General features: G+C 44.4%; 1 pseudogene across 1 annotated transcript; it reads left to right on the top strand.

Annotated features, from left to right (window-relative positions):
* Nucleotides 1-400: 400 nt before the first annotated feature.
* LOC308677873 (GTP-binding protein REM 2-like) lies at nt 401-23,328 on the top strand (annotated as a pseudogene). Its single transcript has 6 exons — nt 401-463; nt 5,912-5,982; nt 8,725-9,108; nt 10,621-10,893; nt 17,807-17,880; nt 23,134-23,328. The product of its transcript is annotated as a GTP-binding protein REM 2-like (transcript).

Here is a 23,328-nt window from a genome sequence, read left to right as displayed (position 1 = left end):
CTCTTCTCTTCCTCTCTCTCTTTCTTTCTCTCTCTCTCTCCCTTTCTCTCTCTTCCTCTCTCTCCCTCTCTTTCTCTTCCTCTTTCTCTCTTTCTCTCCCTCTCTCTTTCTATCTCTCTCCCTTTTTCTCTCTCTTCCTCTCTCTTTCTGCCCCTCTCCCTCCTTTTTCTTTTTTTCTCTCTTTTCCCCTCTTTCCTTCTCTCGCCCTTTCTCTCCTTGTCTCTATCGCACACACACACACACACACACACACACACACACAGAGACGCCCTTTTATACTGCCCTTTTTTAAGCTGCTCCCGGCGTGGTAGGTAGTTGGAGAGACCAGCCTTTCCGCCTGGATTCGAAGCCGTGACAGCCACAAGTAGAGCAGTGGGTGCAAGCCTGGGCTTGGGGAGATGTCTGTGGAAAAGCCCACGCTGAAGGTGTCCGCGAGTGTCTCGGGAGGCATGGCTGGAAGCAGGTAGGAGTCGGCCGTGCGAATGGCAAAACAAAAACCCGAGTCTCGTGCCGAAGATTCGTGGAAGGTTTTTATAAAAGGCTTTTTTGGTTTGGCTTTAATTTTTTAATTTTTTTAATTTTTTGGCCTTTTGAACATCCTGGATGGCGGTGCCTGCATTTCTCTCCTGGGCACGTGGGGATGTCCAGCACCCTGCTGGAACTGGGGCGGGGGTGGGTGGGGATGGGTGCGGGGTGTTTGCTCGTGCGGCCCTCAAAAGTCACGTTTCCCCGCTGCTTTTCTGCGGGAGACACAAAGGACCGCAGATTCCACGGCTTGGCGCTGGGAGGTGTGATGTGCAAGGGCCAATAAAAGAGAATATTTGCAGCTGTGGGTTGAAAATGAGGGGGGTCCTTGGTGGCCTCTGAGCTTGCTGCTTTCCTTGCAGACGCTTCGTGGCCCAACTAGGTGATATCATCAGTGTTGGAAGGAGTGAGGTTTGCAGGGGAGGGGGAAGGAGGAGGAGGAGGAGGATTGTGGGGGTCCTCAATGCCCTCTGAGCTTGCTTGTTTTCTTGCAGACGTTTCGTGACCCAACTAGGGAACAGCATCAGTGCTGAAAGGGAAGAGGAAGAGGAGGAGGAGGAGGACTGTGGGGTCCTTGGTGGTCTCTGAGCTTGGTTGTTTTCTTGAAGATGTCTCATTGCCAAGCTAGGGAACATCATCAGTGCTAAAGGCAGTGTGGGAGGAGGAGGAGGAGGAGGAGGAGAGGAACTGTGGGGTCCTTGGTGCTCTCTGAGCTTGCTTGTTTCCTTGCAGACATTTCATGGCCCAACTAGGTAACATCATCAGTGCTAGAAGGAGAGGGGGGGGAGGAGGAGGAGGAGGAGGAGGAGGAAGGCTGTGGGATCCTCAATGCCCTCTGAGCTTGCTTGTTTTCTTGCGGACATTTCATGGCCCAACTAGGTAACATCATCAGTGCTGGAAGGAGAGAGGGGGGAGGAGGAGGAGGAGGAGGAGGAGGAGGAGGAGGAGGAGGAGGAAGGCTGTGGGATCCTCAGTGCTCTCTGAGCTGGGTGATTTTCTTGCAGACGCTTCGTGGCCCAACTAGGTAACATCATCAGTGCTGGAAGGAGAGGGGGGGGAGGAGGAGGAGGAGGAGGAGGAGGAAGGCTGTGGGATCCTCAATGCCCTCTGAGCTTGCTTGTTTTCTTGCAGACATTTCATGGCCCAACTAGGTAACATCATCAGTGCTGGAAGGAGAGGGGGGGAGGAGGAGGAGGAGGAGGAGGAGGAAGGCTGTGGGATCCTCAGTGCCCTCTGGGCCTGCTTCTTTCCTTGCAGACATTTCATTACCAAACTAGGCAACATCATCAGCCCTAAGTAGTGCACTGTGCACAGCGTTGTGCGATCGTTTTGATCGGTGCAAAAGACGGGTTGACCTTTTGTGTTGGGTTTATTTTTTTTATTTTTATTTATTTTAATTCCATTTATATCCCGCCCTTCTCCGAAGACTCAGGGCGGCTTACAAGCTTAGCAGTTTGAAGGCAGAGAGGCCTGTGTGCGCTACCCCGGGTACCCATATCTGTGTGAACCCAGCAAACAGGTGGGCTTTGTGAGTCCGAAGCTGGCCTGGAGACAGATTGAAGACTGGGCACCGCTGCTGCTGCGATCTGCATCTTCCTTGCAAAAAACACCAAGATTGGGCATTGAGTAGAGGCTTTTTGTGTGCTGCTCTTTGTGTGTGTGTGTGTGTGTGTGTGAACCAGGACTGGGTTTTTGAGAGAAAGTCAATCAATCCCCGCTGCTTGCCAGAGCTGTTGTGGAGTTACCACAATGGGGATGCGATATTAGCCAGGCTAGCCGTGCTTCGGTGTGGGTGGGTGTGTCGGCCCTGCGTGGATTTATTTTACACCCGGACAATTTTGGAAATGCAGAAAGGAAAGCGAGGAAGGCACTTGAAGTGCATTCATTAACTCTCTGTGTTTGTGTGTGTGTGTGTGTGTGTGAGAGAGAGAGAGAGAGAGAGAGACATGGTCATGGTTGGGAAGAGCGAAGGCATGCAAACCCATTGTGTAGATTTGTTTAGAACAGTATCTCCCAAGCTCGGCAGCGTGAAGGTGGGCGGACTTCAACTCCCAGAATTCCCCAGCCAGCCAAGCTGGCTGGGGAATTCTGGGAGTTGAAGTCCGCCCACCTTCACGCTGCCGAGCTTGAGAAACACTAATTTAGAACTTCAAAGCTGGCAATCCGCTTCGTGCCCATTGATTTCTTCTGCTAATGCATGTCTGGGAGGGCTCCTGTGCCTTGCCAAAGATGTGCTACAGGCAGAAATTCAACTGGGGAAGCACTTGCCCCTGTAGGGAAAAACTTGCCTTCTGGCAGCTGGAGAGAGAGGGAGGGAGGGAGGGAGGGGGAAAGAAGCATTTTGATTTAATCAGACTCTTTTTCTCCTTTATATCTGAATAAATCTCAAGGGCAGAGCCAAAGCAGACATCCTGATTCCTTTCCCCGTCTGTTCTGAGTAATGTCTTGTGGGGAGCTCAAGGAAGTGAGCCAAGCTATAAAAAGTTACAAAATCTCATTTTCCCCCTCAAGTCAAGCTAGAATCTTTGTGGAAGATCTATCATCCTCTTTTTCCTTGGGGTGCTTTTTTAAAATTTCCTTTTTGTTTTTTAGTTGCAACCCTGGACTTTTTAGGTGGTCTCCTATCCAAATGGTCTCCTATCCAAATTCTAACGAGAGGCAATCCTGCTTAGCTATCTGACTTATTCAAAGCTGGCTAGACGCTGCCATCCACTTCCATTCTTTGAAACCCTGGAGAATGTTTTCCCAGCCAACCCTCCTAATATTCGTAGGCTTGGTATTTATCCTGTTTTGTATTTTTTTTAAAAAAATGGTTTTAATCAGATTTATTATCTGTTTGGGATTTTTTTTCTGATAAGCAGTAGAGAAATCCTTTTATCAAATAACCAATCAGGCCTCTCTCTGCCTTCAACCTTAGAAGAATCAGCCATGTTCTGGGGAAAGAATTGGAAATACGATATTTTTTTATTAGATGATAACACAGATACCCAAATGAAGCAATAGAGATTTTTCCCCCTTTCTAGCTGAGGATTTTCCACCAATACAAGTCCTCTAAGGTCCATGGGGATGTTCAACAACTTCCAGGATTTTTTATTATTATTTTTTTTGTGGGGGGATGGTGGGGGGTTCTTTGTGCAATCCTAAAGGTCCCCTTTTTCAGCTGATTTTGTGCGGAGACTCAAGAAACCGCAATTTCAATTGCCGGTGTGAGGTTGATGTGCAATTGATGTGGTGCAAAAAACAACAACAACAACATGGGGACACTTTGCATTGGGTTGGAAGGCAGAGAAGCGTGTGTGCACGCGATCCCGGGCATGCCTATCGGAGTGCAAATGCGAGTCGAAACATCTGGGCTGGAAAGCGATTGATCAACGCTCAACAACACAATTGCACAGCATAGGCCGATGCAGAATTAACGAAGCAGCGAGCAGAGCAGATGAGCAGTGAACTAGACAAATAGATTGGGCGTGTGTAATTTGTGTGCCTTTGAGCTGCCGTTGGGAATTAATGAGCCCGACGTGTGCAGAGCGATGGAAGAGGAAGACATTAGTGTGACACGCGTGCAGCTATGTGCTTTTTTGTCTCCCGTCTACCTCAGAAGTGCCAGCACATGCGTGATTTTTTTAAAAAAAGAAATGGTTTATGCACAACAAATGGGTTGTGCCATGTAGAAACTTTGTGTCTTAGGCACATCCAGCGGTGTCTGGTTCATCTTCCTTGGGGTATCCATCAACGGCAGTGTGCACATTCACAAATAAACACACACTCATAATCCGATTAGCAAAGGAACCTGGTTTTTTTGGGGGGAATTGTGCCACGCACTGGATGCTAGACGCAGCAAGCGGGCGAGGTCCATCTAAGCTAAGACTAAGCCAGCGTTGCACGTGGTTGTAAATGCAGGTTTTCAAGCTGACTCCAGTTAGATATTTTGCAAACTCAGGGAAATTAGTGGTTAAAGGAACCTTTGTGTCCAGCCAGGGGACAATATGGGGGGCGGGGGGGGGGAAAGGTGTGTTTAAAACATATCCAGGTTATCACCAGATAACTTTCTCTTTCTGGGTTCAGGGCAACTGACTGAGCTTGTGTTTGTGGTAGGTTTTTCTGCAGCGTTGTGCCTATTTTGGGCGGTGGGGGGGGAGGAATTTCAGGTTTTGCACTCAGGGAGTTGAGGAGTTTAAGGAGGTTGTGATGATTCAACTTCTGAAATTTTTCTGAATTTCTTGCATCCCTTTAAGGTGACCAAAGATCTCTAGGCAATTTAGCATGTATGTCTGTTTGTCTGTCTGTCTGTCTTTATCACCTATCTGCCTGCCTATCTTTATCTATGTCTGTCTGTCTGTCTGTCTGTCTGTCTGTCTGTCTGTCTATCTATCTATCTATCTATCTATCTATCTATCTATCTATCTATCTATCTATCTATCATCTTTCCATCCACCCACCCACCTACCTATCTATCTATCTATCTATCTATCTATCTATCTATCTATCTATCTATCTATCTATCCATCCATATCTATCTATCCATCCATATCTATCTATCTATCAGCGTCATCGCTATGTCTTTTTTCTGATTCTGTCTTCCTATGCTGAGATCCGTATACTTCAGAGTGAAATTAACAGGGTTTATTTACTTTATAGGCTTTAATTTTGCTTGATGTTACAGCTTGTCAATTAAATTAAAGTAATGAGATGTTTATCTGACTGTTTTTTTTATCTCGCACAAAGTTATGTGCTCCTTAAACCCAAGGATATTCTAGTTAAAATAACTTTATAAATTATGTCTTCTCTGAAATGGCCCATCTGTTTCCAAAAGACATTCTCTTCTTTTGATTTAAAAGGAAAGTCTCAATTTTTTTTTAACTCCAGTGGCCCTGTAAATTATGTTATGGTTCTTAACAGGGTTCACACCTTGTAGTCTGCATAACCATGGTTTATGAAGGTCCTTAGAAGCTGCTTAGAAAAAGCATTGTCCGCTGGAAATGGGCAGCACCAAAATTGAATTAATAAATTATATAAATAAAATATGGTCCAGTTGGGGGGGATTTTGCCTAATCTAGCCATGTGACTCCTGCTTCTAAACTATGGTTTACAGATTGTAAATCAGAACTCTTCAAACCATGGGCTTACCACCCATGCCTCCCAATTCAGACCTCTTCAGCAAATGCCATGGAAGCAAGCCACATACTGTCTTTCTTTAAGGTAAATCCAATTGATAAACCACAAATGATGGCTTGGAAAGGACATTAAGTAGAGTTCACCTGACATTGAAACCTCAAACAAAGCAAGTCAAGCCATGATTTCAAGAGATGCTTGAACCTAGCCACCAGTATTTACTAAACTTATTTAAGTAAACCTGGCTTCCCCCATTCGCTTTGCTGGTCAAAAGCTGGCTGGGCTGCTGCTGATTGCCAAGTGCCCGAATTTTGATCACATGACCACGGGGAACCTGCGACGGTCGTAAGTGCGAGGACCGGTTGTATTCCCTTCGTTCCAGGGCTATTGTGACTTTGAATGGTCACTAAACAAACGGCTGAAAGCTGAGGACCCCTTTCCTATATTGCTTTTTCTACACATTTCAGAAATTTCCTGTCTGTGAACGTGTGTGTGTTTGTGTTTGTGTGTGTCTAACAGTTTTACAAATTCACAAGCTGCCCTGAAAGAGTGAAATATCTCCAGGGGGAAAAAAAAAGGGGGAAAATAATCAGAGTGTCTGCTAACACCTTTTCCGTCTTGCCAATTCTATGTAAAAGGCAAGGCGACACCTTCCGATTGTTTGGTTAGCCGAGAGTAACACAGCTCACCACCTTCTAGGTCTCAAATGACAGTTTGTTTTTTCGTAGCCATGATAACCAACCAGGTTGGCTCTTCTTGCAGGATTTGGGTTTGGCTAGACTAGAGAAAAGGACAAGTGTGTGTGTGGGGGGGCACCTGATAGCAGCCTTCCAAAATCTCAGGGGTTGCCCCAAAGAAGAGGGAGTCAAGCTATTCTCCAAAGCGCCCAAAGGCAAGACAAGAAGCAACGGATGGAAACTAGTCAAGGAGAGAAGCAACCTAGAACTAAGGAGAAACTTCCTGACAGTCAGAACAATTAACCAGTGGAACGACTGGCCACCAGAAGTGGTGAATGCTCCAACACTGGAAGTTTTTAAGAAGAGACTGGACCGCCATTGGCTCAAGCAGAGGGTTGGACTAGAACAGATGACCCCCAACCTTTGTCGGTTGACAGACCGGTGGAAAAAGGAGGGGGGAAGCATTTTACATGCGTGGGTGGGCGTGTGCGCGCACGGGGCCGCGAGCATGCGTGCACCGCAAACAGGGTGGGGCTAGCACGTGCGTGCGCCTTGTTTCTGCACCCCGCAGTGCAGTGGCGGCTGTTTTTGCGCCTTGCAGCGTGGCGGTGGCGTTTTTGCACCCCACGGCTGCGGCGCTAACACAAGTGAGGGGTGTGCACACACATGCTCACACACTGGCCAGCCCACAGGTTAGGGGTCCCTGGACTAGTAGACCTCCAAAGGTGTCTTCCAGCTCTATTCTGATTGATGGATTGATTGATTGATTGATTGATTGATTGATTGATTCCTTGGGAAAATAAGCCCAAACAGCATCTCTTGGGGAGCTCATAAACCATCGTTGTGCCTGCAGGTCTTGGTCAGATGTGAGAGACAGATAATCCTTGACTTACGACCACAATTGAGCCCAAAGTTTCTGCCACGGAGACATCTGTCAAGTGAGTTTTGCCCCATTTTACGACCTCTCTTGTTAAATGAGTCACTGCAGCCGATAAGTTAAGTCACCCGGTCGTTAAATGAATCTGGCTTCCCCATTGACTTTGCTTGTCAGAAGGTCGTAAAAGGGGACCAGGTGAGCACAGGACGCTGCAACGGTCATAAACGTGAGTCCGTTGCCGAGTGTCCGAATTTTGATCACGTGACCATTGGGGATGCTGCAACGGTCGTGTGAAAAATGGCCATCGGTCACTTTTTCAGTGCCGTTGTAACTTCGAACGGTCGCTAAACCAACCGAGGTATGTCTAGGACTCCCTATACAGCCACCATATTTTCTTGGCCAAACAATATATATTAAGGCCAAACCTGAAAATGGGGCAAATTTGAAAGAGGTTCATAAAGACTAGAAAATATACAGAATTGTTTAAGTTTATAAGTTGGTTTTTCAAAGGGAAAATTCAGGATCACGGCTAAGACTGTTGGGGAAAAAAAAATCAAACAAATACAGGTAATCCTCAGCTTACAGCAATTCATTTAGTGACCGAACTTACAACGGGCACTGAGAAAGGTGACTGGTGACCATTTCTCACCCTTAACGACCGTCGCAGCATCCCCGCGATCACGTGATCCAAATTCGGACGCTTGGCAACTGACTCAGATTTATGACGGTTGCCGGGTGCTCTTTTGCGACCTTCCGACAAGCAAAGTCGAGGGCGAAGCCAGATTCACTTAATGACCGTGTAGCTAACTGAACCACTGCCTGAGCAGGGGGTTGGACTAGATGACCTCCAAGTTCCCTTCCAACATCATCATCATCATCATCATCATTATTTTTTTATTATTATTATTATTATTATTATTATTATTATTACAGAGATTCACTCAGCAACTGTGGCAAAAAGGTCGTAAAATTCGGGCCAAATTCAGCTGTTTCGTTTAGCAACAGAAATTTGGGGCTCAATTGTCGTAAGTCGGGGATTGTCTCTAGATCAAAAAGACGGCTCGCTGAAATAAAGGATTGTCCTTCGAAAGGAAGGGCGTGCGTTCGTTAACCGGAGATCTGATTTTTTTTCCCCATCTCTTGCAAGTGATTCTTGTCTAGAATGGTTGGGAATGGGGGCCTTATTTGAGGGAGCTTGGAGCTTGGGTGCAGATATGTCTTCCCCGTCTACAACGTCTTCAACCTTCTCCCCCATTGCCAAAAAGGATCTGGACACTGGAGAGGAGAGCCAGAATTGCTTGGGTGCCTCTCTTAACGACTGTTACGATGTAGGACTGTCATTCTAGACTCACTTGTGGTCCTTAAGTCAAGGACTACCCGTGGTTTGGCACCACTTCCTTTCCCTACGAAAGTCGGTGATCTCCTGGCGGTCTCCTATCCCCTCCAGCCGAAGGTGAAACCCAGAAGCCTGATCTCGTAGCAAAGTCTCCTTCACGGTTCAACCTGCCTTCTTTTGTCTCTCCCTTTGGGCAGCTCCCTGTCAGCCATGACATTGCCCCCGGTGTTGGCAGGGGCGGGACCTCGCCGGGGCAGTATGCCCCTGCCAATCAAACACCAGCTGGTGAGGGCATCAGCAGTGGAGGAGCTGGACTCTCCGCCGAGTTCCCCGGAGGTCAGCAGCCATGGCGGTGCCAGTCCGGCCGGCGGGCGAGGCCCATACAAAGTCATGCTGCTGGGCGAGAGTGGAGTGGGCAAGACGACGTTGGCCGCCATCTTCGGGGGCATGAAAGGAGTCGCCCACCACGAAGAGGACCACATAGGTAAGGAGGACCAGAAGCAAGAGGGGGTTTGGTGTTCCTGTTTTATTGATAGACACCCTAAAATTTACTCTTTGCGTTGCTGTTTGGGAAGAACGAGGCACATGCAAAAACAATAAATATTTTCTGGTCTGTGTGTGTGACTGTGTGGGTATAATGATTTGGTTAAGTGTTACAGTTAAAAACAGAAAGAAAAGAAAAAAGGAAGGAAGAAGAAGTAGAGAGTGCAGAGAAAAAAGAAAAATAGAAGAGGAAGGAAAAAGTAGAGAGTAAAGGAAAAAAAGAATGTATATGAAGGAACAACGTCCCCTTCATCACAAGTATAAACTATTTTAGTGACTTGTCACCTTCTCTTAAAATACAAAAAAGGATATATTGGACGTGTGTGTGTGTGTGTGTGTGTGTACATACACACACACTTATATACGCACAGACACATATATACACACATATAAATATGCATACAAACACACACACACACACACTGAACCCATCTGTCTAAAGAACTTCAAAAAGTTTTCCCCCTCAGCCTGTTTCCCCCCCCCCTCGCACATAAATGCGAATAAGGATACAACTCCTTTTGAATTCCTACCTGCTAAAGCTACATGAAAGTTAAGGGAATCTTCCAAGAAAGAAAAAGAAAGAAAGAAAGAAAGAAAGAAAGAAAGAAAGAAAGAAAGAAAGAAAGAAAGAAAGAAAGAAAGAAAGAAAGAAAGAAAGAAAGAAAGAAAGAAAGAAAGAAAGAAAGAAAGAAAGAAAGAAAGAAAGAAAGAAAGAAAGAAAGAAAGAAAGAAAGAAAGAAAGAAAGAGAAGGGAGGGAGGGAGGGAGGGAGGGAGGAAAGAAAGAAAGAGAGAGAGAGAGAGAGAGAAAGAAAGAAAGAAAGAAAGAAAGAAAGAAAGAAAGAAAGAGAGAGAGAGAGAGAGAGAAAGAAAGAGGAAGGAAGGAAGGAAAGAAAGAAAGAGAGAGAGAAAGAAAGAGAGAGAGAGAAAGAAAAAAAAGGAAGGAAGGAAGGAAGGAAGGAAGGAAGGAAGGAAGGAAGGAGAAAGAAAGAAAGAAAGAAAGAAAGAAAGAAGAAAGAAAGAAAGAAAGAAAGAAAGAAAGAAAGAAAGAAAGAAAGAAAGAAAGAAAGAAAGAAAGAAAGAAAGAAAGAAAGGATTGTCCTTCGAAAGGAAGGGCGTGCGTTCGTTAACCGGAGATCTGATTTTTTTTCCCCATCTCTTGCAAGTGATTCTTGTCTAGAATGGTTGGGAATGGGGGCCTTATTTGAGGGAGCTTGGAGCTTGGGTGCAGATATGTCTTCCCCGTCTACAACGTCTACAACCTTCTCCCCCATTGCCAAAAAGGATCTGGACACTGGAGAGGAGAGCCAGAATTGCTTGGGTGCCTCTCTTAACGACTGTTACGATGTAGGACTGTCATTCTAGACTCACTTGTGGTCCTTAAGTCAAGGACTACCTGTGGTTTGGCACCACTTCCTTTCCCTACGAAAGTCGGTGATCTCCTGGTGGTCTCCTATCCCCTCCAGCCGAAGGTGAAACCCAGAAGCCTGATCTCGTAGCAAAGTCTCCTTCACGGTTCAACCTGCCTTCTTTTGTCTCTCCCTTTGGGCAGCTCCCTGTCAGCCATGACATTGCCCCCGGTGTTGGCAGGGGCGGGACCTCGCCGGGGCAGTATGCCCCTGCCAATCAAACACCAGCTGGTGAGGGCATCAGCAGTGGAGGAGCTGGACTCTCCGCCGAGTTCCCCGGAGGTCAGCAGCCATGGCGGTGCCAGTCCGGCCGGCGGGCGAGGCCCATACAAAGTCATGCTGCTGGGCGAGAGTGGAGTGGGCAAGACGTTTCTTTCGTCATTTCCTTTGTCTTAAACCCAAATGCTTTCCGGAATGTTATGCTTGGCGCATTGCTTTGTTCTAGGTTTTTTTTTTTTGCAACCATGGGTTGTTTGAAGCCAGGTTATCACGGGGCCTTAGCTTAGCGATAAAATATGCAAGAAGTTTCTGCACTGATCGATTAATAGTTTGTAGTCTGTTTAACGGTTTGGGGAATCTGCTGTCCTCACAGGGATTAAATGAATGGAGGACACATTTAAGAGCCTTGGTGGAGCAGTGGGCTAATGCCTCCTTAAGTAACACCAGCTGCCTGCAATTAGTGCAGGTTCGAGTCCCACCAGGCTCAAGGTTGACTCAGCCTTCCATCCTTCCGAGGTAGGTAAAATGAGGACCCAGATTGTTGGGGGCAATTAAGCTGACTTTGTAATAATGCCGCTTGGGGGTGTGTGTGTGAAAGCCCTAATAAGCAGGCATATACATAGAATGAAGGCTACTGCTAAGCTTGTAAGCCGCCCTGAGTCTTCGGAGAAGGGCGGGATATAAATGGGATTAAAAACAAAAAAAATCCTCTTGTGATCCCCAAAATATATTTTCCCATGAAGTCTGCTGTGTCAGCTGACTGGGAAGGGGAAGGGAGAGGAAAAGGGAAACGGAGAGAGGAAGGGGAAATGGGTGGGAAAGAGGAAGCCGAAGGGGAATTGAAGAAAGGCGTAGTAGGGGAAGGGGAACGAAACAATAAAGGAGAATATCTGTAGTTCAGGCTTGAAACGAGGAGTCTCTGCTGCTCTCCGAGCGTGCTTGTTTTCGTGCAGACGTTTCATGATCCAAACTGAGTAACATCATCGGCGCTCGTGGGAAGGGAAATGGGAAAACCGGAAGGGGAAGAGGAAGGGGAAAAGAGGAAGGGGAAGGGGAAAGGGAAAGAGGAACCCCAAGTGGAAGTGAAGAAGGGAAAGGGGGAAGAGAAAAGGGAGAAGAGGAAGGGGGAGAGGAAGCAGGGAGGGAAGGGCAAAAGGAAGAGGAAGGGGAAGGGACAGGGAAAGAGGAAGAGGAAGCAGAAGGTAAATTGAAGGAAGAAAGGGGGGAAAGAGGAAGGGAAAGAGAAAGGGAAAGAGGAACCAGAAGTGGAAGTGAAGAAGGGAAAGGGGGAAGAGAAAAGGGAGAAGAGGAAGGGGAAGAGGAAGAAGGGCAAAAGGAAGAGGAAGGGGAAGGGACAGGGAAAGAGGAAGAGGAAGCAGAAGGTGAATTGAAGGAAGAAAGGGGAAAAGGAAAGGGGAAAGGGAAAGAGGAAGGGGAAGAGGAAGCAGGAAGGGAATTGAAGAAGGGCAAGAGGAAGGGGGAAGAGGAAGGGGAAGGGACAGGGAAAGAGGAAGAGGAAGCAGAAGGAGAATTGAAGGAAGAAAGGGGAAAGGGAAAGAGGAAGGGGAAGAGGAAGCAGGAAGGGAATTGAAGAAGGGCAAGAGGAAGGGGGAAGAGGAAGGGGAAGGGACAGGGAAAGAGGAAGAGGAAGAGGAAGCAGAAGATGAATTGAAGGAAGAAAGGGGAAAGGAAAAGAGGAAAGGGAAAGAGGAAGGGGAAAAGGAAGCAGGAAGGGAATTGAAGAAGGGCAAAAGGAAGGGGGAAGAGGAAGGGGAAGGGACAGGGAAAGAGGAAGAGGAAGCAGAAGGAGAATTGAAGGAAGAAAGGGGAAAAGGAAAGGGGAAAGGGAAAGAGGAAGGGGAAGAGGAAGCAGGAAGGGAATTGAAGAAGGGCAAGAGGAAGGGGGAAGAGGAAGGGGAAGGGACAGGGAAAGAGGAAGAGGAAGCAGAAGGAGAATTGAAGGAAGAAAGGGGAAAAGGAAAGGGGAAAGGGAAAGAGGAAGGGGAAGAGGAAGCAGGAAGGGAATTGAAGAAGGGCAAGAGGAAGGGGAAGAGGAAGGGGAAGGGACAGGGAAAGAGGAAGAGGAAGAGGAAGCAGAAGATGAATTGAAGGAAGAAAGGGGAAAGGAAAAGAGGAAAGGGAAAGAGGAAGGGGAAAAGGAAGCAGGAAGGGAATTGAAGAAGGGCAAGAGGAAGGGGGAAGAGGAAGGGGAAGGGACAGGGAAAGAGGAAGAGTAAGCAGAAGGAGAATTGAAGGAAGAAAGGGGAAAAGGAAAGGGGAAAGGGAAAGAGGAAGGGGAAGAGGAAGCAGGAAGGGAATTGAAGAAGGGCAAGAGGAAGGGGGAAGAGGAAGGGGAAGGGACAGGGAAAGAGGAAGAGGAAGAGGAAGCAGAAGATGAATTGAAGGAAGAAAGGGGAAAGGAAAAGAGGAAAGGGAAAGAGGAAGGGGAAAAGGAAGCAGGAAGGGAATTGAAGAAGGGCAAAAGGAAGGGGGAAGAGGAAGGGGAAGGGACAGGGAAAGAGGAAGAGGAAGCAGAAGGAGAATTGAAGGAAGAAAGGGGAAAAGGAAAGGGGAAAGGGAAAGAGGAAGGGGAAGAGGAAGCAGGAAGGGAATTGAAGAAGGGCAAGAGGAAGGGGGAAGAGGAAGGGGAAGGGACAGGGAAAGAGGAAGAGGAAGAGGAAGCAGAAGATGAATTGAAGGAAGAAAGGGGAAAGGAAAAGAGGAAAGGGAAAGAGGAAGGGGAAAAGGAAGCAGGAAGGGAATTGAAGAAGGGCAAAAGGAAGGGGGAAGAGGAAGGGGAAGGGACAGGGAAAGAGGAAGAGGAAGCAGAAGGTGAATTGAAGGAAGAAAGGGGAAAAGGAAAGGGGAAAGGGAAAGAGGAAGGGGAAGAGGAAGCAGGAAGGGAATTGAAGAAGGGCAAGAGGAAGGGGGAAGAGGAAGGGGAAGGGACAGGGAAAGAGGAAGAGGAAGAGGAAGCAGAAGATGAATTGAAGGAAGAAAGGGGAAAGGAAAAGAGGAAAGGGAAAGAGGAAGGGGAAAAGGAAGCAGGAAGGGAATTGAAGAAGGGCAAAAGGAAGGGGGAAGAGGAAGGGGAAGGGACAGGGAAAGAGGAAGAGGAAGCAGAAGGTGAATTGAAGGAAGAAAGGGGAAAGGAAAGGGGAAAGGGAAAGAGGAAGGGGAAAAGGAAGCAGGAAGGGAATTGAAGAAGGGCAAGAGGAAGGGGGAAGAGGAAGGGGAAGGGACAGGGAAAGAGGAAGAGGAAGAGGAAGCAGAAGATGAATTGAAGGAAGAAAGGGGAAAGGAAAAGAGGAAAGGGAAAGAGGAAGGGGAAAAGGAAGCAGGAAGGGAATTGAAGAAGGGCAAAAGGAAGGGGGAAGAGGAAGGGGAAGGGACAGGGAAAGAGGAAGAGGAAGCAGAAGGAGAATTGAAGGAAGAAAGGGGAAAAGGAAAGGGGAAAGAGGAAGGGGAAGAGGAAGCAGGAAGGGAATTGAAGAAGGGCAAGAGGAAGGGGGAAGAGGAAGGAAGGGACAGGGAAAGAGGAAGAGGAAGCAGAAGATGAATTGAAGGAAGAAAGGGGAAAGGAAAAGAGGAAAGGGAAAGAGGAAGGGGAAAAGGAAGCAGGAAGGGAATTGAAGAAGGGCAAAAGGAAGGGGGAAGAGGAAGGGGAAGGGACAGGGAAAGAGGAAGAGGAAGCAGAAGGAGAATTGAAGGAAGAAAGGGGAAAAGGAAAGGGGAAAGAGGAAGGGGAAGAGGAAGCAGGAAGGGAATTGAAGAAGGGCAAGAGGAAGGGGGAAGATGAAGGAAGGGACAGGGAAAGAGGAAGAGGAAGCAGAAGATGAATTGAAGGAAGAAAGGGGAAAGGAAAAGAGGAAAGGGAAAGAGGAAGGGGAAAAGGAAGCAGGAAGGGAATTGAAGAAGGGCAAAAGGAAGGGGGAAGAGGAAGGGGAAGGGACAGGGAAAGAGGAAGAGGAAGCAGAAGGAGAATTGAAGGAAGAAAGGGGAAAAGGAAAGGGGAAAGGGAAAGAGGAAAGGGGAGGTGTAGGGGAAGGGGAAGAGGAAAGGAAAAGGAAAAGGAATGGGGAAGGGAAATAAATCCCTTCACCTTTCCTTCAAAATAACAGGATAACAGAGTTGGAAGGGACCTTGGAGGTCATCTAGTCCAACCCCCTGCTCAGGCAAGAAGCCCTAGACCATTTCAGACAAAAGGTTGTCCAATCTCTTCTTAAAAACCCCCCGTTTGGAGCATCCACAACTTCTAGAGGCAGGTAGTTCCACTGGTTAATTGTTGAAATTAATCGTGGGAGCATTCCTAAGGATTTCTCTCCTTGCTTGTCCCAAGGCACCATAATTCAGAAGATTATTTGGCTCTCCTTTGCAAACCCAGTTTAATACGTAATGGCAAGGAATTTCTTCTCTGAACCAGGACCCCTGGAGCGCCCCAAGCGACGTCATTGCTAAAACTGCCCCTAGAAATACGGGGTCTTTTCTAGACCCTCAAAAGCCCAGGGGTGGGATATTAGTTTCAGAATCCGTTGTTTTGCGTCTTAAAACAATGCAGTTTTATTGTTTGCTGCTTCTTCCGCTTTTCTTTTCTTATGCAAGACAAATAGCCTGCCTATCAAGACAGACACTGAAATCTCTGCATTATACTTTGATTTCTTGGGCTGCTTTGTCTGAAATCACTGCTTGATCAAATCATCTTTAGAGCAGAGTAGAGTAGAGTAGAGTAGAGTAGAGTAGAGTAGAGTAGAATAGAATAGAATAGAATAGAATAGAATAGAATAGAATAGAATAGAAGAATAGAATAGAATAGAATAGAATAGAATAGAATAGAATAGAATAGAATAGAATAGAATAGAATAGAATAGAATAGAATAGAATAGAATAGAATAGAACAGAACAGAACAGAACAGAACAGAATAGAAATAAGGAATAGAATAGAATAGAATAGAATAGAATAGAATAGAATAGAATAGAATAGAATAGAACAGAATAGAAATAAGGAATAGAATAGAATAGAATAGAACAGAACAGAATAGAAATAAGGAATAGAATAGAATAGAATAGAATAGAATAGAATAGAGTAGAGTAGAGTAGAGTAGAGTAGAGTAGAGTAGAATAGAATAGAATAGAATAGAATAGAATAGAATAGAAATAAGGAATAATAGAAATAAGGAATAGAATAGAATAGAATAGAATAGAATAGAATAGAATAGAATAGAATAGAATAGAATAGAATAGAATAGAATAGAATAGAATAGAATAGAATAGAATAGAATAGAATATGGAATGGAATGGAATGGAATGGAATGGAATAGAGTAGAGTAGAGTAGAGTAGAGTAGAGTAGAGTAGAGTAGAGTAGAGTAGAGTAGAGTAGAGTAGAATAGAATAGAATAGAAATAAGGAATAGAATAGAATAGAATAGAATAGAATAGAATAGAATAGAATAGAATAGAATAGAATAGAATAGAATAGAATAGAATATGGAATGGAATGGAATGGAATGGAATAGAGTAGAGTAGTGTAGAGTAGAATAGAATAGAATAGAATAGAATAGAATAGAATAGAATAGAATAGAATAGAATAGAATAGAATAGAATAGAATAGAATAGAATAGAAATAAGGAATAATAGAAATAAGGAATAGAATAGAATAGAATAGAATAGAATAGAATAGAATAGAATAGAATAGAATAGAAATAAGGAATAATAGAAATAAGGAATAGAATAGAATAGAATAGAATAGAATAGAATAGAATAGAATAGAATAGAATAGAATAGAAATAAGGAATAATAGAAATAAGGAATAGAATAGAATAGAATAGAATAGAATAGAATAGAATAGAATAGAATAGAATAGAATAGAATAGAATAGAATAGAATAGAATAGAATAGAATAGAATAGAATATGGAATGGAATGGAATGGAATAGAGTAGTGTAGAGTAGAGTAGAGTAGAGTAGAGTAGAGTAGAGTAGAGTAGAATAGAATAGAATAGAATAGAAATAAGGAATAGAATAGAATAGAATAGAATAGAATAGAATAGAATAGAATAGAATAGAATATGGAATGGAATGGAATCGAATAGAGTAGAGTAGAGTAGAGTAGAATAGAATAGAATAGAATAGAATAGAATAGAATAGAATAGAATAGAATAGAATAGAATAGAATAGAATAGAATAGAATAGAAATAAGGAATAATAGAAACAAGGAATAGAATAGAATAGAATAGAATAGAATAGAATAGAATAGAATAGAATAGAATAGAATAGAATAGAATAGAATAGAATAGAATAGAATAGAATAGAATAGAATAGAATAGAATAGAATATGGAATGGAATGGAATAGAGTAGAGTAGTGTAGAGTAGAATAGAATAGAATAGAATAGAATAGAATAGAATAGAATAGAATAGAATAGAATAGAATAGAATAGAATAGAATAGAATAGAATAGAATAGAATAGAATAGAATAGAATAGAACAGAACAGAATAGAATAGAATAGAAATACGGAATAATAGAAATAAGGAATAGAATAGAATAGAATAGAATAGAATAGAATAGAATAGAATAGAATAGGAATATGGAATATGGAATATGGAATATGGAATAGAGTAGAATGGAATGGAATGGAATGGAATGGAATGGAATAGAATAGAATAGAATAGAATAGAATAGAATAGAATAGAATAGAATAGAATAGAATAGAATAGAATAGAATAGAATAGAATAGAATAGAATAGAATAGAATAGAATAGAATAGAATCTGCAAAGGACCTTGGAGGTCTTCTAGTCCAGCCCCCTGCTCATGGAGGAGAACCTATACCATCTCAGATAAGTGACTGTCTAGTCTCTTCTGAAAAACCTCTAGTGATGAAGCACCCACAACTTCTGGTGGCAAGCTATCCCACTGGTTAATTGTTCACACTGTCAGGAAGTTTCTCCTTAATTCCAGGTTGCTTTTCTCCTTGATCAGTTTCCAACCGTTGTTTCTGGTCCTGCCCTCAGGTGCTCAAGACCAAATTGTTCCCACTCACCATCTTTTTTTAAAAAAAGACCCCCATAGAAATACGACTGTACTGATTCGATGTTCACTTCTTTTTTTCTACCAGAAGATTCATACGAAAGAAGATTCTACGTCGATGATGAAGAAGTTACCTTGACATTATACGACATCTGGGATCAGGTATGACTTTCCCCCTCCCTCTTTTCATCCACCGGTAGAAGGATAAAATCTGAAAGGACATTCCAAAAGGACAAAGATTCCAAAGCTAATCAAATCCTCTGATTTTTCCAGAAGGCAACGGGACTGGTTTTTGCTTGAGAAAGAAGAAGAAGAAGACGTTTTGCTTCTCATCCAAGAAGCTTCATCGGTTATGGCAAGATGGGGGAAGGGTGTTGGAAGGATAATTTTTCTTTGCAATCATCCGGTCGTTAGTACTCCCCCTGAGAATTCTTTAGGCCACTTGGAGGTTCAAAATCCTATTTCTTTGCAATCATCCGGTCGTTAGTACTCTCCCTGAGAATTCTTGAGGCCACTTGGAGGTTCAAAATCCTATTTCTTTGCAATCATCCGGTCGTTAGTACTCTCCCTGAGAATTCTTGAGGCCACTTGGAGGTTTAAAATCCTATTTCTTTGCAGTTCAGATGTCTGCAAAGAAATATGATCCTTCTAACCCTTTCCCCACATCCTGTCAGAAATCATCTTTCCATACCTCCCCCCACCATCCTGCCAGAACCGATGAAGCTTCTGGGATGAGAAGCGAAACCTCTTCTTTTTTCCCCCTCAAAACAGTCCAGTTGCCTTTAAAAAAAAACACTTTTGAAACAGCTAAGTCCTGGATGACCAAAAATCTCCACAGACGTTAAGCCCTTCAAAGGTCACATTCTTATACCCTGATTTTATATCCTACTTGGTGCGTTGCGGTTGCTTCAACCCACACGCAACGTCTGTGGAGTTTATGCACTGTTGATGTAATGTCTGACATTGGACCCAGATCTTATTTTCGGTAAACGGTCCGCCTGTGAGCGCAACAAGCAGCGTTTAATTTGAAACAGAAGGTGAGACTTTTGGTTAGCTGGATCAAATTTGAAATCTTCCAATTAAATCGCAGAAGGTAAAATAACAGAGTGGGGAGGGACCTTGGAGGTCTTCTAGTCCAGCCCCCTGCTCAAACACGAGACCTTATGACAAGGGGTCTTCAAACTTGGCCCTTTTATGACTTGTGGACTTCAACTCCCAGAATTCTTCAGCCATGCACGCCGGCTGAGGGATTCTGGGAGTTGAAGTCCACAAGTCATAAAAGGGCCAAGTTTGAAGAGTCCTGGTCTAGACCATTTATGACAAATGGCTCTCCAGTCTCTTTTTGAAAGCCTCCAGAGACGGGGCACTCACAACTTCTGAAGTTGCAATTCAAATGAATTTGCAATTCAATTTTCCTAATCAATTGCAATTCAGAAGTTGCAATTTAACTGACCTAATCATGCAAGGTAATCTAATAAAACAACCCATTGATTTGTCTTTAAGCAGAAGTAGGAACACATTTTAAGAGATAACCTGCGTTTTATGCATGCCAGGAAGTAGGTTTCATCTAAAATGCTGCCTTGCAGAGTCGAGGGCTCTAAAAATAATTTCTTCTGGTCTTTGACAGCCTTCGTGGGCAAATGTTTTTTCAACTCAGCAAGTCGAAAGAATTCAAATTTGAGTGTCTTCTCCATTTTAACAAATAGTAGGTGGACCTGGATCAGACTTGCGTGGCTGAAGGAAAAAGTGATCTAAATGTCTTCATTAATTGCCCCCAATCAAATTAAAACACAATAGAACACACACACACACACACACACACACACAGAGAGAGAGAGAGAGAGAGAGAGACCAAAAAGCGAGCAAGAGGTGCAATTTTTTTTCTTTAGCTGATTGAAAATGGACACTAATTAGATTTGTACGGAATACAATGCTTGAAGCCACCAGCCTGAATTTCTGATTTCCAAGTAATCCCATTAAAGTTGCAGGCACAGGAATCAGGAATTCAGACATTCTGAGAAACACTATTGAGCGAGTCATGTTTCTAGTCCTTAAGACCGGGTGATTCTACGAATGACTCCTTGTGAATTTTTCAGAGAGCTTAGGGTGAATGTTATTAAAGGGCATTTCTTATGGGCTAAGAGTTGCATTTTAATTTCGAGTTCGCTTTCCGCAAAGAAGTAAATTCATCTCTTCGTTGAACACGAATTGAAGCAGCCAATGTGTCTGATTTTATTATTATTACTTGTACAAAGTTTAGTTTACTCAGCAGCGGGAAAAGATAACAAAAGAAGGCTGAATGGTTGTTAAGGGAAATGTGGTGAATTACGAATGTTTTCGGTAAACATTCGAAAAAAGGATTCCGACAAATAAGCAGCAGATTTAAAATGCTCCAGTTTTTGGCACAATTATACGGATGCCAGATTAATGCAAAAATGACCCACAATACAGAACCATCCAAGTGAAGGCAAATGAGCTGCTTTTTAAGTTTAAACGTTTAGTTGGAGACCTGACAATAATTTCACAAAATCCCTTAAATGGGGGGAGACAATTTATGAACGTATGCAAATGAGACATCTGCTTGGAAATAATGCATGCAAATAGAGTACTACGGTACACAGATATATATATGCAAATCGATATGCAAATGCAGCCAAGGCTCTCTCCAGATACAATGGCAGCCTTCTATGTTATGCAAATCTTTGCAAAAAAAATAAAAAAAATAAAATTGCATACAGGGGCATTTTTAAGAGGCCATTTAATTCCTATTTTCTTCCTCCCGAGGCAAATGCATTTGTCAGGGTGTCTTCGCAGATCCATTTAATTCTTCCATTGCTGCGACCCGGTTTTTCAAGCTTGGCTTATTTGAATTTTATTGTTTGATTTTAATTTTTTAAGGGGAAGGGGGCAGGACACCAAAATAAAATCACAATAGCCCTCCCCCCATCCCGTTTATCCACCTGCATTCCGTTAGTTACAGACAAAACAGTTTTTTTAAAATATTTAGACATGCGTTCATATAATTGCTTCTTATATGAGCTGTACACAAGCACGGATTTCCCCCCCCCCCGTAGAAATATAATTTCCCCTTAAACTTTCAGCTACTCAAAAGGATGCTATTATTTTTTTTTTTTAGAAAAACAGGGCACTTATTAAAGGAATCTAAAACCATGCTCCTCTCCTATTTTATTTCGAATATTTTTTCTAGGCTTAGGTCTCATAAGATTCAGGAACAAGAACTATACGTTTAATAAATAAATAAAATAAAATAAAATTCAGACACTGACCAAGTGGCAGAACAATTCTGGACTGAAAGTAAACAGGATTAACTTTAGCCAGCATTTGGTTGGAAAACCACGATAGAATCCCAAAAGCCAGACGAGAGAGCCAACCCCCCACCCCCCCCCCAAACATTTGATATTGTTTGTTTATTTGTGTCAGAAGCATCACAATTAAAATAAGGCATACTACAGCTGGTCCTTGACTTAACAATAGTTCATTTATTGACCGTTCAGAGTTACAGCGGCACTTTTAAAAAAGTGACTTATGACCATTTTTCACACTTAATGACCGTTGCAGCATCCCCAGGGTCACAATTGTGATGCTTGACAACTGACTCACATTTATGACAGTTTCAGTGTCCCGGGGTCATGTGATCCCCTTTTGTGACCTTCTGACAAGCAAAGTCAATGGGGAAGCCAGTGTTGTGATTCAGGGTCAGCCTGTGGGTTCGGCAGTTGGGTCGGACGACTCAGAGGAGGAGGAGGGGGGTGTTGAAGAGCTTGCTGATGATGGCCTTGAGGCTCCGCAGAGCCCTCAGCTGGGCCCCTCCCACCTGGTCACAATGGAGACCCAGCTGTGTGAGCCTGACAGCGTGGATGAAGATGACCCACAGCTGGCCCTGTTCAAGGACGCCTGACACAGGAGGCAGTCAATCAGGAGTAAACAGAGGAAGGCAATGGGGCAGAGAGAGGCCACGCCCTGAGCTGTATTTAAGGGGAATGTGTGGGAGGGCTGGTTTGCTGAAGGCAACCGCTTGGATAGTTCCTGTTTCATAGCTCCTGTTTCATGGTTGGTGTCTTGTCTTGCTCTGTTTTATGTTAATAAATTTGGCAGGCTTTATTCCAGCCTCTTGCCATTTGTAAAGGGGTTGTCCCTGCTTTTGCTGCAGGGCCGGTAGCAGGCTGGTACAGAACAGCCAGATCCACTTAACAACCAGGTTACTAGAACAGAATGGAACAGAACAGAACAGAACAGAATAGACCAGGTTTTATCATTATCCAATTTCCCCTCAATCTTTTGTAGTAATTGACCATGTAATGCTTTTTCTTACCCTCCTTCTCCTCTTTCTCCTCCTCCTCCTCCTCTTCTTCCTCCTCCTCCTCAAGAACAGAATATAATAGCATTGGAAGGGACCTTGAAGGTCTTCTAGTCCAGCCCCCTGCTCAAGCAGGAGAACCTATACCATCTCAGACAGGTGAATGTCTAATCTCTTTTTTAAACCTCCAGTGATGGAGCACCCACGATTTCTGGTAGCAAGCTGTTCCACTGGTTGATTGTCCTCACTGTCAGGAAGTTTCTCCTTAATTCCAGGTTGCTTCTCTCTTTGATCGGTTTCCAACCATTGTTTCTCGTCCTTCCCTCTGGTGCTTTGGAGAATAATTTGACCCCCTCTTCTTTGTGGCAGCCCCTCAAATACTGGAACACTGCTATCATGTCTCCCCTATTTCTTCTTTTCTTTAGACTAGCCAGACCCCAAGTCCCACAGCCGTTCTTCGTATGTTTTAGTCTCCAGGCCTTGGATCATCTTAGTTGCTCTTCTCTGATTTTTTTCCAAACTCTCAACATCTTTTTCCTCCTCCTCCTCCTCCTCCTCCTCCTCCTCCTCCTCCTCCTCCTCCTCCTCCTCCTCCTGGTCCTCTTCCTCCTCTTCCTTTTCCTCCTCCCCCTTCCCCTTCTCCTCCCAAAATTTCTTTTGCTAAGCAAGACAGATGCTAGGTCACTTTTGCCCCATTTTGCAACCTTTCTTGTCAGAGTTCTTAAGCGAATCCCTGCAGTTGTTAAATTAGTAACACGGTTGTTAAGTGAATCTGCCTTCCCCATTGACTTTGCTTGTCAGAACGTCACAAAAGTGTGTGTGTGTGTGTGTGTGTGTGTGTGACATGACCCCTGGGACATTGCAACTGTCGTACATAAGGAGTCGCTTGCTAAGCATCCGAATTTTGATCGTGTAACCCTAGGGACGCTGCGACGGCCGTAACGGTGAGAAACAGTCCCGGGTGACTTTTTTCCCCAGTGCCACTGTACCTTTGAACGGTCACTAAACCAACGGTCGGTCGTAAGCCGAGGACCACCTGTAATCCACAGCTTCCCAACGTTGACGTTGTCTTTCCTCCCCCAACCTTTCCCGGGCAGGGAGATTCTGGAGGCTGGATGCAAGAGTCCTGTCTCCAGACGGGCGACGCTTTCCTGGTGGTCTTCTCGGTGACCGATCGGCGCAGCTTCACCAGGGTGCCCCCCGTCCTCTTGCGCCTACGGGCCGGGAGTCCTCGGACCGATCCCCCCATTATCCTGGTGGGGAACAAGAGTGACCTGGCGCGCTCCCGGGAG

Source organism: Vipera berus, assembly GCF_964194415.1.
Source record: "Vipera berus genome assembly, chromosome: Z".
NCBI classification, from domain to species: Eukaryota; Metazoa; Chordata; class Lepidosauria; order Squamata; family Viperidae; genus Vipera; species Vipera berus.
The sequence above is the reverse complement of the archived record's forward strand: the minus strand, read 5'-3'. Positions and strand labels throughout refer to the sequence as shown.